The 13,699-nt window shown below is 43.6% G+C and overlaps 1 long non-coding RNA gene across 1 annotated transcript in view; it reads left to right on the top strand.

Annotated features, from left to right (window-relative positions):
- The first annotated feature begins 2,485 nt into the window (after positions 1-2,485).
- Positions 2,486-13,699, top strand: part of LOC117088754 — a 35,424-nt gene continuing 24,210 nt past the window's right edge. Inside the window, exon 1 of the long non-coding RNA XR_004439300.1 lies at positions 2,486-2,705. This is a non-coding gene — a long non-coding RNA (uncharacterized LOC117088754). The remainder of the gene's footprint in view (positions 2,706-13,699) is intronic.

Here is a 13,699-nt window from a genome sequence, read left to right as displayed (position 1 = left end):
CTTGTCACTTTTACCCCTGAGAGGTGGAGTTTATTTTTCTGCCCCTTTGAAAATGGGCTGCCTCTGACTGCTGTAACCCTAGACTATGATGGAAGTGACAGAATGCCAGGCCTAGATTTAAGAGGGCTGGCGATTTCCACCTTGGCCGTATTGTAACACACAGTCTGTAACACCACACTCATGGTGGTGGGCCCAACCACCTGCCAGGAAGTCAGAGCTGGCCTCATGGAGAGACTGCATGGAGAGAGGGAAGGCCCAGCCTGCTAGCCATCTCTGCCCGTGTGCCGGGCATAGGAGAAAAGTCATCTTAGACGATGGCTGCATCTGTCTGAGAGATCCCAAACAAGAAGAGTAGAATGGTAACCATAATAACTGGCTGGTGCTTTAAGCTACTAGATTTCATGATTTGTTAGGCAAACAATAGAAACTGAAGCAATACTATTTTTTCCCATTAATTTTTTGTGGATACATAGTAGATGTATGTACTTCTGGGGTACACAAAATGTTTTGATAAAGGCCTGCAATGTGAAATACGCACATCATGGAGAATGGGGTATTCATCCCCTGAAGCATTTCTTCTTTGAGTGACAAACAATCCAATTACACTCTAAGTTACTATGGATGAAACAATACTTGGTTTTGTTTTCAACTGAGAAGCTATCAAAAAATGCATTAATTCATATAAAAACAATCGATAACTCCCTTACATAAGTAGAATTTTTATTCATGTTTTTCAATTTCTTAAAAATATTTTATTTTGGTAAAACTCACATAGCATGAAATTTACAATTTTAACAAGTCTTATGTGTGTAATTCAGTGGCATCAAGTACAATCACATTGTTGTGGAATCATCACCATTCTCTGTCTCAGAACTTTCTTAGCATCCCAAATCGAAACTCTGTACCGATTAATACAAACTCCCCATTCTTCCTTCCCCAGTCCCTAGCATCCAGCATTCTACTTTCTGTCTCTATGAATTTGACTACTCTAGGAACCTCATATAAGTGGGATAATCCTTGTGGTTTTAACCTCTGTTTTGTAAAACACCTTATCTACAATGATAGTTAATTTTATATACTGACTGAGTCATGTGATGCCCAGCTATCTGATCAAACATTATTCTGGGTGTTTCTGAGAGGCTGTTTTTAGATGAGATTAACATTTAAACCTGCAGACTGAATCAAGCAGATTGCCCTCTGTAATATGGGTGGGCCTCATCCAATCAGTTGAAGGCCTGAATAGAACAAAAGTCTGACCCTCTGCTGAGTAAGAGAAAATTCTCTGGTCTGACAGCCTTCAGAGTAGAGCACCAGACCTTCCTGGTTCTATAGAAGCTTCCAGTCCTTGGACTGGAACATCAGCTCTGCACATTTTGGACTTTCCAGCTTCCATAATCATGTGAACTAATTCCTTATAACAAACTGTTTTTACATTTATATCTATATTCATATATTACCTATTGGTTCTGCTTCTCTAAAGAATTCTGATATACCCCCTATGGCCTGTATTGAGATTTTTCACTGCAATATGGCAATTTGGAAACCAAATTAGATCTAATGTTTCCACCTAATATTTGTTGCTATTACTCATTTATGCCATATTCAGACACAGATGTCTGCAGGGGCTTCCTTGGTGAGAAAGGAAGAAGCTGTTTTCTTGAAGGTGATGAGGAGAAATCAATGGGTAGTGTAGTATGTCTTTGCAATAGTTTCAGCTGAAACGTCTGCTTCCCAGTAATGACTCAAATTCTGCCTGTTTAGGCCACCTACCAGACTAACCAGAACCAGACACATGGAGAAGGTAAAGTAAAGCAAAAGTGGAAGGCTAATAGGCAAAGATGGACTTGTGTGTTCAGATTTAGAGACACTACATTTATCTAATAGTCATTAACAACTTCCTTCCAAGTCTTACTCCCCTTTGTAGGCAAGTAAAAAATGGGTAAGTTAGCCAGTGAAGCCCAAGGGAGCTCTGTCACCATCTTACCCTTCAAGGAACTGGAAAATGCTGCTTGCTAAACTACACTGAAAGATTTTTATCTTCATATCTGCCTACACAGGTAGTATTTTCTCCCTGTCTGCATTCATACTTGGTAAAGTTTTGCTTTGAAATACAGGAAAAGGGATCAACAAATGTGATCTGCTCCACACCATTGTAATTGAACTCTCTTGTGTTTTTCACAAATGGTTCATGTGTGTTCATCTCTGGATTAGTGAGGCTCAGGCCAGGAAAGCAGAATCCAGCCTAAATACAATAACGAAATGAATTTAATGTAGGGGTTGTTTACACAGGTGATAGAAGAGGGAGAAGCTAAGCAGGGGACAGTGTGAAAATCAGATTAGAAATTGCAGGAAGCCACTTCTGCCTCTAGGTCAAAGGGAGGAGGTGGATCGCTAGAGTCCAAGATGGAAGCTGGAGTCACAGTGGGCTGTCAGATTCTAATTCCAGAATCTGGAATTAGGGAGGGCAGTGAATCCCTGCCTGGGACCTCTCCTAAGGCAGAAGGGAAGAAGAAGTGCACTGGCTCCTTTGATTCCTACTGCTTTCCCGCTTCCACTAGGATCTCCCATTGGCTGAACCCAACTGGAAACCAAGTGACGTGGAAATCTGCGATGCAGCCTGCAGAAATCAGTCCTCCTAGCATCCACAGCAGAGGATGGGTGAAACTGGCAAACAGTTTCCTAAGCTAAGACTGAGCCCCAAACAGGTATGCGATTCACACATGAAAGCCAAAACAACAACAAAACCTTTTTAAAATCAATATTTCATAGACAATTTGAAAGAGTCAGACTTTTGTGTAAACCTTGCTTTCTTCATTTGCTAGCTGTATGATATTGGGTGAATTTTTTAATCTCTCTGAATCTCAGTTGTAAATAAGAATATTTATAGTACATTTCTCAAAAAAAGTTATGAGATATTGTGAGGAAAAGACCAGGCTTGAAGTATGGTTTTTAACATTTTACTTGAAGTCTGCATGCAGAAAGAAATAAGGGCTCCCAGGTTGAGCTGGGCGCTTTCCCACCTTAGTTCTTAACATATACATCTTACCAGTTTTCTTCTATGTTTAAATGCAACCTTTGCATTTATAGATAATACCTTAATATAATGGATTAAGTATATAATAATCCATTATACATGTATTTATACACAAACACAAGCAATTTTAGACATAAATACAATTCATAAATATGATATCCTCCACCTCCGCCCCACACACCCCTTTCAGAAAAATACAATCCGTAAATATAATATGCTCCACCCCCACCCCTCACACCCCTTCCAGAAAATGCTTTAGAATCCCTAGGGAAAAAAGAATCTTGTATTCACAAGTAAACAAACTTCAAAAGGATTTGAAAAGACATTCAAACATATATTTTGAAAATAAAGGGAGTCACAGTAAATGAGATCAAATACACATTTGAAAAGACATTCAAATGTCCCTTTAAAAAAAAAGAAGAATCCTTTGCTTAGTTCAGAAGAACAAAGGGGAAGAAGACCCTACAGGGTCCTCAGGGTTGTTCAAAGAGGTGAAATTGTAAAGATATTATATGTTGGTTAAGTGTTTCCATTTTTCTAATGTGTGACATGAAGCTCTATTGATTGTAGAAAGGCTAATTTTCATATCAGAAGACTAAATCAGGTACAACACCCTTAGTATAGGGTCTGGAATGAAAAAAAAAAGTGCTTTAAAATGCTAAGCATCATCATCATCATTAGGACAGTGGGGAAAGGAGGAAGGAAATGGTGGATAACAATCTTAGCAGCCCAGTATCATGACATATTATTTTTATTATTATTTTTTAAGACAGAGTCTTGCTCTGTCACCCAGGCTGGAGTCCAGTGGTGCAATCTTGGCTCACTGCAGCCTTTAACTTCTGGGCTCCATTGATCTTCCCACCTAAGTCTCTTGAGTAGCTGGAAGTACAGGTGCACACTGCCATGCTGGGCAATTTTTGAAGGTTTTTTGTAGAGATGGAGTCTCATCATGTTGCCCAGACTGATCTTGAACTCCTGGCCTCAAGTGATCCTCTTGTCTGAGCTTCCCAAAGTGCTAGTTAGGATTATAAGCATGTCATATTTTATGTGGCAATAATCATGCCTGGGTCATGACATGCTTTATGTGGTAATCAGTTGGAAGTGTAAGACAATTAGGGATTAAAAAAAACTTAATAATTAAAATGTTATCATCTGCTAATAATTCTTACACTTTAGAACTATTCCAAACTATGCATATTTAAATGCCACTCATTTACATGCTGGGCACTCCCTGGAGTGGTGAGGTGGCCATGCCTCATAGGGAAAGTCAAGGTCATCTAAGGTCATATGTTACTCGTGAAAAATCACTCACAAGTTCATGGATGCTGTCTGCCATATATGTTTCAAGCAACAGGCTGGGAACCCTAAATGTCTCCTGGATATCCGTATTACAAAAAGGAGCTTTGTGGCATGTCTCTGGTGCCTTTTTCTCATTACATTCCCTTTCCAAGAGGACACTCAGCTCAGAGCAGTCTACACTAGTTTTCCTTGGCAAAAATCTGGCAAGACATTCTGGGAAACAAGCTTCCCCTCCTTTCTGAAGAAGGATGAGGTGGGAAAGGACTAGAGACACTTAAACTGTCTGGAGTCTAGTAGGCAAGTTCCTTCTTTGGTGTCTTCTCCTCTTTGGGTAGCTCAGCAACCCAAGCCCATCCCAAACTCCTATCAGGCCAGCCGATGTCTAAATGCTCAAGTCAGTGCAAGATCTAGTTCTTGGTTACATATAAGGACAGGAAAATCCAGACTTGGAGCTCGCAGAAGTCTTTGATGCCTGATATGATTTGGCTCTGTGTTCCCACCCCAAATCTCACCTCAAATTGTAATCTTCATGTGTCGGGGAAGGAGCCTGGTGGGAGATGATTGAATCATGGGGGCAGACTTCCCCCTTGCTGTTCTTGTGATAGTGAATGAGTTCTCACAAGATCTGGTTGTTTGAAAGTGTATGGCACTTCCCCTTCTTCTCTCTCTCTCTCTCTCTCCTGCTGTGCCATGGTAAGAGATGCTTGATTCCCTTATATCTTCTGCCGTGAGTATAAGTTTCCTGAGGGCCCCTAGTCATGCTTCCTGTTAAGCCTATGTAATTGTAAGTCAATTAAACCACTTTCCTTCATAAATTACCCAGTCTGAAGTAGTTCTTTATAGCAGTGTGAAAATGGACTAACACAGAAAATTGGTACCAGGAGAGTGGGACGTTGCTATAAAGATATCTGAAAATGTGAAAGTGACTGGGAATTGGGAAATGGGCAGAGGTTAGAACATTTTGGAGAGCTCAGAAGAAGACAGGAAGATGAGGGAAGGTTTGGAACTTCCAAGAGACTTGTTGAATGATTTAGACTAAAATGCTGATAGTGATATGGACAAAGATAGCTAGGCTGATGAGGTCTCAGATGGAGAAGAGGAACTTACTGGGAACTGGAAGGAACTTATTGGGAACCGGAGTAAAGGTTACTTTTACTATGCTTTAGCAAAGAGACTAGTGACATTGTACCCCTGCTGTAGAGATCTGTGGAATTTTGAACTTGAGGGAGATGATTTACAATGTCTGGTGGAATAAATTTCTAAGTAGCAAAGCATTCAAGATATAGCCTGGCTGCTCCTAATAGCATATGGTAATATGCATTCACAGGGAAATGGTCTGAAATTGCAACTTATGTTTAAAAGGGAAGCAGAGCATAAAAGTTTGCAGCCTGACAAAGTGGTAGAAAAGAAAAACCCATTTTCTGGGGATAAATTCAAGCTGACTGCAGAAGTTTGCATAAGTAAAGAGGAGCCAAATGTTAACAGCCAAGACAATGGGGAAAATGTCTCCAGGCATGTCAGAGACCTTTGTGGCAGACCCTCCCATCAGAATCCCAGAGGTCTAGAAGGACAAATGGTTTCCCAGGCCAGGCCCAGGACCCCACTGCTCTATGCAGCCTCAGGACATGGTGCCCTGCATCTCAGCCATTCCAGTTCTAGCCATGGCTAAAAGGGGCCAAGGTACAGCTCAAGCCATTGCTTTAGAGGGTGCAAACCCTAAGCCTTGGTGACTTGCATGTGGCGTTGGGCCTGCAGATGAACAGGAGACAAGAGTTGCAACTTAAGAATCTCTGCCTAGATTTCAGAGGATGTGCGGAAATGCCTGGATGTCCAGGCAGAAGCCCACTGTAGGAATGGAAACATCATGAAGAACCTCTACTAGGACAGTGCTGAGGGGAAATGTGGGGTTGGAGCCCCACACAGAGTCCTCACTGGGGCACTGCCGAGTAGAGCTGTGAGAAGAGGGCCACTGTCCTCCAGAACCCAGAATGGTAGATCTACTCACAGCTTGCACCACATGCCTGGAAAAGCTGCAGGCACTCAACACCAGACCATAAAAGCAGCCAGGGGGGGTTGTACCCTGCAGAGCCACAGGGATGGGGCTGTCCAAGGCCTTAGGAGCCCACCCCCTGCATCAGTGTGCCCCGGATGTGAGACATGAAGTCAAAGGAGATTATTTTGAAGCTTTATGATTTAATGGGTGAGGTACAGTGGCTCACATCTGTAATCCCAGCACTTTGGGAGACTGAGGTGAGCAGATCATGAGGTCAAGAGATCAAGACCATCCTGGCTTACATGGTGAAACCCCATCTCTACTAAAAGTACAAAAATAAGCTGGGCATGGTGGCATGTGCCTATAATCCCAGCTACTCAGGAAGCTGAGGCAGAAGAATCACTTGAACCCAGGAGGCAGAGGTTGCAGTGAGCTGAGATTGTGCCATTGCACTCCAGCCTGGCGACAGAGTGAGACTCTGTCTCAAAAACAAACAAACAAACAAAAAGATTTAATGACAGCCCTGCTGGGTTTTGGACTTGCATGCAGCCTGTAGCCCCTTGGTTTTAGCCAATTTCTCTTTTTTGGAATAGGAGCATTTACCCAATGCTTGTACCTCCATTGTATCTTGATTTTAGAGGCTCATAGGTGGAAAGGATTTGCTTTATCTCAGATGAGATTTTGGACTTGGACTTTTGAGTTAATGCTGAAGTAAGTGAAGACTTTGGAGGACTGTTGGGAAGGCGTGACTGCGTTTTAAAATTTGAGAAGGACATGAGATTTGGGAGGGGCTAGGGGCATAATGACATGGTTTGGCTCTGTGTCCCCACCCAAATCTCATCTCGAGCTGTAATCCCTGCATGTCAGGGGAGAGGAGTGGTGGGAGGTGATTGAATCATGGGGATAGACTTCTCCCTTGCTGTTCTCATGATAGTGAGTGGGTTCTTATGAAATCTGGTTGCTTGAAAGTATGTGGCACTTCCCCCTCTTTTCTCTCCCTCTCTCTCCTGCTCTGGCATGGTACGACATGCTTGCTTACCCTTCACAGTTCATCACGATTGTAAGTTTCCTGAGGCCTCCCAGTCATGCTTCCTTTTAAGCCTGCAGAACTGTGAGTCAATCAAACGTTCTCTCCATAAATTACCCAGTCTCAGTAGTTCTTTACAGCAGTGAGAAAATGGACTAATACAATGCCCATCAATTTTTGACAAGCCCAACTGTGGGAACCCAAAACAAGCAGCTATCATAGAAACGGGGCTTTCATTTTCCATTTATTTCTGTACTGCTTTTTCAAGCAGCAACATCTATTAGAATATTACTCTTTGGTGCACGCCATCCTACTTGACTTGAAAGCCCAAGGGGCTCAGTGCTCAGGGTAGCCACGTGTCAGGACTAGTTGGAAGGAATGATGGGAAGTTGAAAGTCTCAAAGATTTTGGCCAAAGAAAGAAGGAACAAAGTCAGGTTTGGGTTCATGCTGGATGGAAAGATGATCTCAGGTGGTGTGGTGACAGAATCTTGCAATTAGAGGAAGAGGCTTTATGTCACAGTTTGGTTCATAGCATCCCACTCAAATCATTTAAAATTCTCCTACCTCAGTTTCCTCATCTGTCACAAGTGGATTATCATAGTCCTGGTCCTGCCAACCTTGCTGGGCTATGGTGAGGATTTGGTGAGGATTTTAATGTGCTTTGTAAACTTGAAAGTATAGAAACATAAAAAGCATTATCGTCATACAGTTAGTATTATTAGGCATTGTTCCTGCCCACATTGTTTTCATTGTGGCCGGGATGATAAGACAACCTGTGAAATAATTAGAGAACACACAAGATGGTATCTGATTAATTGCAGGATTGTTTGGTGCCACTGTACAGGGAATAAGAACTAGAATATTCAAAGAAAGCTTTAAGAAAGTGTGGTCCTTGAGGTTTCTCAAAAGTGGGAACTGGTTGGAATGGGAAGTGTGAAATAACGGAAAACTGTTGTTGATTGACTTTCTCCAAGGGCAATGGTCAAGGAGAGCCTTGGGCCACTTCCATGATGGTCTGCGGACAAGCATAGCCATGCCCACCTGACCTTGCTTGTTCCAGGGGATTCTGGAACAATTCCCAAGAGGACTGATTTCCTCTGATCTATACCATGGTTTCATGAAGGGTGGTCAAGCCTGGTGACATTATCTTGTGGCATCAAAGATGTGGATTCAGGTTTGAGTTTTGTTTCTTCTAAGACACAGGACTTTCACCAAGTCCCTCCATTGTCTGAAGTCCATTCAGTTCCCCTGTAAATGTGTTTCAACTTTGGGAAGTTTCTCTGAGGTATGAAAAGTGCTAACGAGTGAAAATGAACTTTAAAATCCTAAAAGCATTCATTGCTCTGTGAAAGATTTATTTCTTCAAAGTGAATGTAATTCTCTCCAGAGTTGAGATAGTGAGTGAAGTTTTACTGTTCCTCAGACACCCAGCTTTGAGATTTGCACCCAGCAGCCACACAAATATCTTATGGATGGATATTTAGTGAATGTAACTTATTTTCAATTTTTTAATTTTTTATTTTGTTTATTTATTTGAGCCGAGGTCTCACTCTGCTGCCCAGGCTGAAGGGCAGTGGTGTGATCTTGGCTCACTGCAGCCTCCACTTCCTGAGCTCAAATGATCCTCCCACCTCAGCCTCCCAAGTAGCTGGGACTGCAGGCATACACTACAAAATTTGACTAATTTTCTTTTGTACTTTTTTATAGAGACTGGGTTTCTCCATGTTGCCCAGGTTGGTCTTGAACTCCTGGGATCAAGTGATCTGTCGCCTTGGCCTCCCGTAGTGTTGGGATTGCAGGCATGTGCCACGGCGCCTGGTCATATATTTTTTTTAAATGTCTTACCAGTTGGCCTGCAGATGGGGATGCTTGAGATAGTGAATGAAGCTAAGAGGGTTTGGGAGTGGGTGTTCCATCTTGTGTTCCGTTGTGATGTTGTGTTCAGCCAGCAGAGAGGCCAGACCCTAGAGCTCCTTCTGTTAAATTTAGTCTAAACCAAATACCAACATTTCTGCTCATCTCTTGGATTTACCTGGTGACTGACAAATGGGGTAAATCATGACAACAGAATATATTAATTATCATTTATACAGAAAGAGTGATTCTGGGAAGTCAAAAATGAAGAAACTTATCCAAAACTGTGATCCAATTTGAAAATAAGACAACATTCTTTCTCTTCCACATTTTTTTGCCTGGTAATTGCTAAATAAGTCTCAATTTCAAGAACCCCCAAGTCATTCACTCTTACCTTTTTTTCTTATACTCAACAAATATTTATTGAGTGCCTCCTATATGTCAGGTTCTGGACTAGGTGCAATAGGTTTTGTGATAGGTATAATCGACCAAGTTCTTGCCTTCCTGGAATTGATACTCCAAAGAGAGAGAGCGAAAACCAAACTGAACAAATACTTTATGTTTCAGATGGCTGAGGGTTTTGGAAAAAATCCACTGGGAGTAACTCAGATTTGGAGGCTACCTTAGAAGGTAGTTAAGGAGACTTCCATGAGATGGTGTCATTTGAGCTGAGAGCTAAAGGATAAGGAGGAAAATGTTAGTGGAAGACCTTGGGAAAGAGAAGCATAGAGAACAGCAAGTGCAAAGGCACAGAGGCAACAGGGTTTAGGATGTTTAGGAAATTCAGAGAGGCCATTGTGGCCAAAGGCAGAGATGAATGTGAAGCTATGAAGGTGAGAGGGGAGAAGGGAGGGCCAGATCCACAACCTTGGAGGCCTTGTTAGGGGTTTGGATTCTGGTCTGTATCTGATGAGAGGGTTTAGGTAAAGAAGTGATTTGAAGTTCCGGTTGGAAATTTCTCCCTTGGACATCTACCATGCCCTGTCATAGCACTCACGGGACACTTAGTGTCACTGACTGGTTACTTGCCTGCCCGTCTCATGCCCACTGGACTAGAATGTGAGCTTCCTGAGGACAGGGTTTGTGACTCTTTCATCATAGAATCTCATGTAGGCATCCAGTCCAGTGCCTGACTTTGCTAAGCGCTCAAGAAATCCTGTTGGCCAGGAGCGGTGGCTCACGCCTGTAATCCCAGCACTTTGGGAGGCCGAGGTGGACAGATCACTTGAGGTTAGGAGTTCAAGATCAGCCTAGCCAACATGGTGAAACCCTGTTATCTACTAAAAATACAAAAATTAGCCAGGCGTGGTGGAGCATGCCTATAGTCCCAGCTACTCCAGTGGCTGAGACAGCAGAATTGCTCGAACCCAGGAGGCAGAGGCTGCTGCAGTGAGCTGAGATTACACCACTGCACTCCAGCCAGGGCAGCAGAGTGAGACTCCTTCTCAAAAAACAAAACAAAACAAAAGAAAAAGAAAAAGAAAAGAAATACTTACTGAATTAAATCAAATAAGAAAGGTGAATAAACATGTTGAGGGAGCAGATGCCAATACCAAAGTGATCAGATGCTCAGGACTGAAGTTGTTTGAAGCAGAAGCTTGTCACTTCCCGCTGGGATGGTCAGGGGAGGCCACCTGGGAGAGGGGCCTTGCGTCAGAGACCAGAAGCATGAGAAGATGGAGACAGGGGTAGGGAGGGGACCTCGGCAGATGAGACCATGTGTTCCAGGACTGTCCGCCTCTCACAGAATTAAAACTGATAAGTCTTAATTTCACCAAGCTTCCAAAGCTAAGTGCATTGAAAATACACACAACAGATAATTCTGGAGAACTGAGCAAGTGTGAGCTCCCTCCAGCACGCAGATCCCCCTGTGAGTTTATCCAGTTGACTGTGTATGCCCTCGGGGATTCAGAAAAGAGTCTCCCACTCCATCAGCTGGTAAATCTCATCCTCGTTGTGACAGCAAAACCACCAACTGGTCCCATCCCTTGAAACGTCCCAATATTTCTTGATAGACACTTCTGTTGTCTTATGTGCAATAGAATTGTAATCACCTGTATTTAAAACTAATGGATTTGAAATAACCTGCAGGCTTCCACTTTAATGAGAGTTAGATTAATGAAAAAGGACCTTTTGCCTCAGATTGCATGACAACATTTTCAAATTACATTCCTGGAACAGAGAATTCACTTATTCAGAGTAATTGGATGCTGACTTGGGTTAATACGTACAATGTCCTTAAATGAAAATGTTCTATTGTAAGTGGAACTGTATGATACCTGAGGCTTTCTCAATAGATTTGGTTGGGCTCTGAGTTAATTATACTGCATGCTATTTTTTGAATGAATTCAAGCATGAATTCTACACGGTAGAGATTGGGATAATTATATTCAATTCTGCTTGGTGCCCTGCTGAAAGAATTGACCTTTTAGATAAAACGAGTCTCCCAAGCAAGAAACCTGAAGAAAGTCTACACAAAGCCGGCAGATGCAAGAGCAGAGAGTGTCTTAAGTAAGAGGGGGAAGTGGGGGTGGGGTGGGGGGAGGCAAGCTCCAGGAACAGTAGCATCAGCAAGATTGATTTTTTGTCACGGGAAAGTATTTCTGTTTTGTAGCTTGTTTTGTATCCTTGGTACATAAAGGTATAATTTAAAACCATTGATTTTACTAAGCTGTTTTCTCATCAGTAACACGGCTAAAAAGTAGCAGCCTGAAGAATGAGAAGCCGACAGAAAGCAGTCTCTGGAGGCTCCCTGGGTGTGAGGCCCCTAGGAGGGAGCAGAAGCGACAGGCACAGAGAGACCAGCAGGGTCCTGACTGCCAGGCTATCTGACCTTGAGCCGTGGCGTGGTGCTGACAGCATGGGCTTAGAGGCCAGAGAGCCTGGGTTTGGAGCATGGCTCTACCAGCCATGTGGAGTTAGGCCAGGTGCTTACCTGCTCTGTGCCTCAGTTTCCTCATCTGCCCATGGTGTAAACCGCATAAAGTTGCTGTGAAGCACCTTGCATGGTGTGTGCCCAGTAACCACCAGCTGCCGTTATTAATACTGTGATTCTTGGTAGTGGAATCTCTCCCCGCCGCAGGATGATGAAAGAAAGGTAACCCATTAAGAGGATTAAACATATCAGGATGACTCAAAATATTTCTCCCTTTGGGGCCAGGAGAACACTGTAGAGAGTGGGACCTGCTGGACACTGCGTGCCAGTGAGACATCCTTCGAGGGCAGCCACAGGACAGGGTGAGATAACCGAGACTTGTTTCCTGCCCAGCCCAGGGCCAGCCAGGCATGCTAGCCAGAGGGCAAGCCATGCTCCCCCCCATAGGACACTCCGCACTCCAGTGGCCCTCAGGAAAGCAGAGGACATTGTTTTGTCTCCTTGTCCCAAGCCCCTTTTCTCAGTGAGTAACAGGCTCCATTATTCCAAGTGTGTGAACCGGCAACATGACACATGCAGCATCCGTCTTGAAGGAAGTCCTGGGCCCTGACCACCACTGCGGGTCGAGAGATGACTTCATCCCTCCATGGGAATCTTTGGGTGTTGGTGAAAGTTTTGCTGACGGTGTGACCACGTGTCCTACACATCAGCCTTGCCGTGGCTACACTACCTCCATCCCAGCACTGTTCTTGTTCTCCCTTCAGTCCTGACCTCACCCTTTCTGCTGTTGTACACACTTCCCTCATACTGTCTGCATTCATTTCTTGTGGCCTGTATAACAAATCACCACAAACGTGGTGGCTTAAAACAAATGAAGCTGGTTCTTTCACAGTTTTGGAGGCCAGGAGTCTGAAATCAGTGCCACTGGCCCAGGTCAAGATATGAGCAGGGCCACACTCCCTGCAGGGGCTCTAAGGGAGAATCTGCTCCTCGCCTCTTCTGGTTACTGGTGGCTGCAGGAATTTCTTGGCTTTTAGCGGCATCACTACGATCTCTGCTTCCACTGTCACACTGCCTTCTCCTCTTTCTCTGTGTCCAATTTCTCTCTGCCTCTCTCTTACAAAGACCGTTGTGATGGCATTTAGGGTACACCTGGATAACCAAAAATTATCTCCCCCTCTCCAGATCTTTAACTTAATCACATTTGCAACATGGTTACCATAGAAGATAACATGTGGACAGGTGTGGTGGTTTACAACTGCAATCCCAGCACTTTGGGTGGCCAAAGTGGGAGGATTGCTTGAGGCCAAGAGTTTGAGATTAGCCTGGGCAACATATCTAGACACCATCTCTATAATAAGTTATCCAAGCATGGTGCTGTGCACCTGTAGTCCCAGCTACTCAGGAGGCTGAAATGAGAGGATTGCTTAAGCCCAGCAGTCTGAGGCTGCAGTGAGCTGAGACTGCCCCACTGCACTCCAGCCTGGACAACAGAATAAAATGCTATCTCAAAGAAACAAAAGAAAAGAACAGGCACAGGCACCATGAATTAGGACTGGATGTCTCCAGGAGCCACCATTCAGCCCCCTCCATGGGTTCAGGATTTTGCATCTGC

The sequence above is a fragment of the Trachypithecus francoisi genome, unplaced genomic scaffold (genome assembly GCF_009764315.1).
Source record: "Trachypithecus francoisi isolate TF-2019V2 unplaced genomic scaffold, Tfra_2.0 Lachesis_group10, whole genome shotgun sequence".
Taxonomy (NCBI): Eukaryota; Metazoa; Chordata; class Mammalia; order Primates; family Cercopithecidae; genus Trachypithecus; species Trachypithecus francoisi.
The sequence above is the reverse complement of the archived record's forward strand: the minus strand, read 5'-3'. Positions and strand labels throughout refer to the sequence as shown.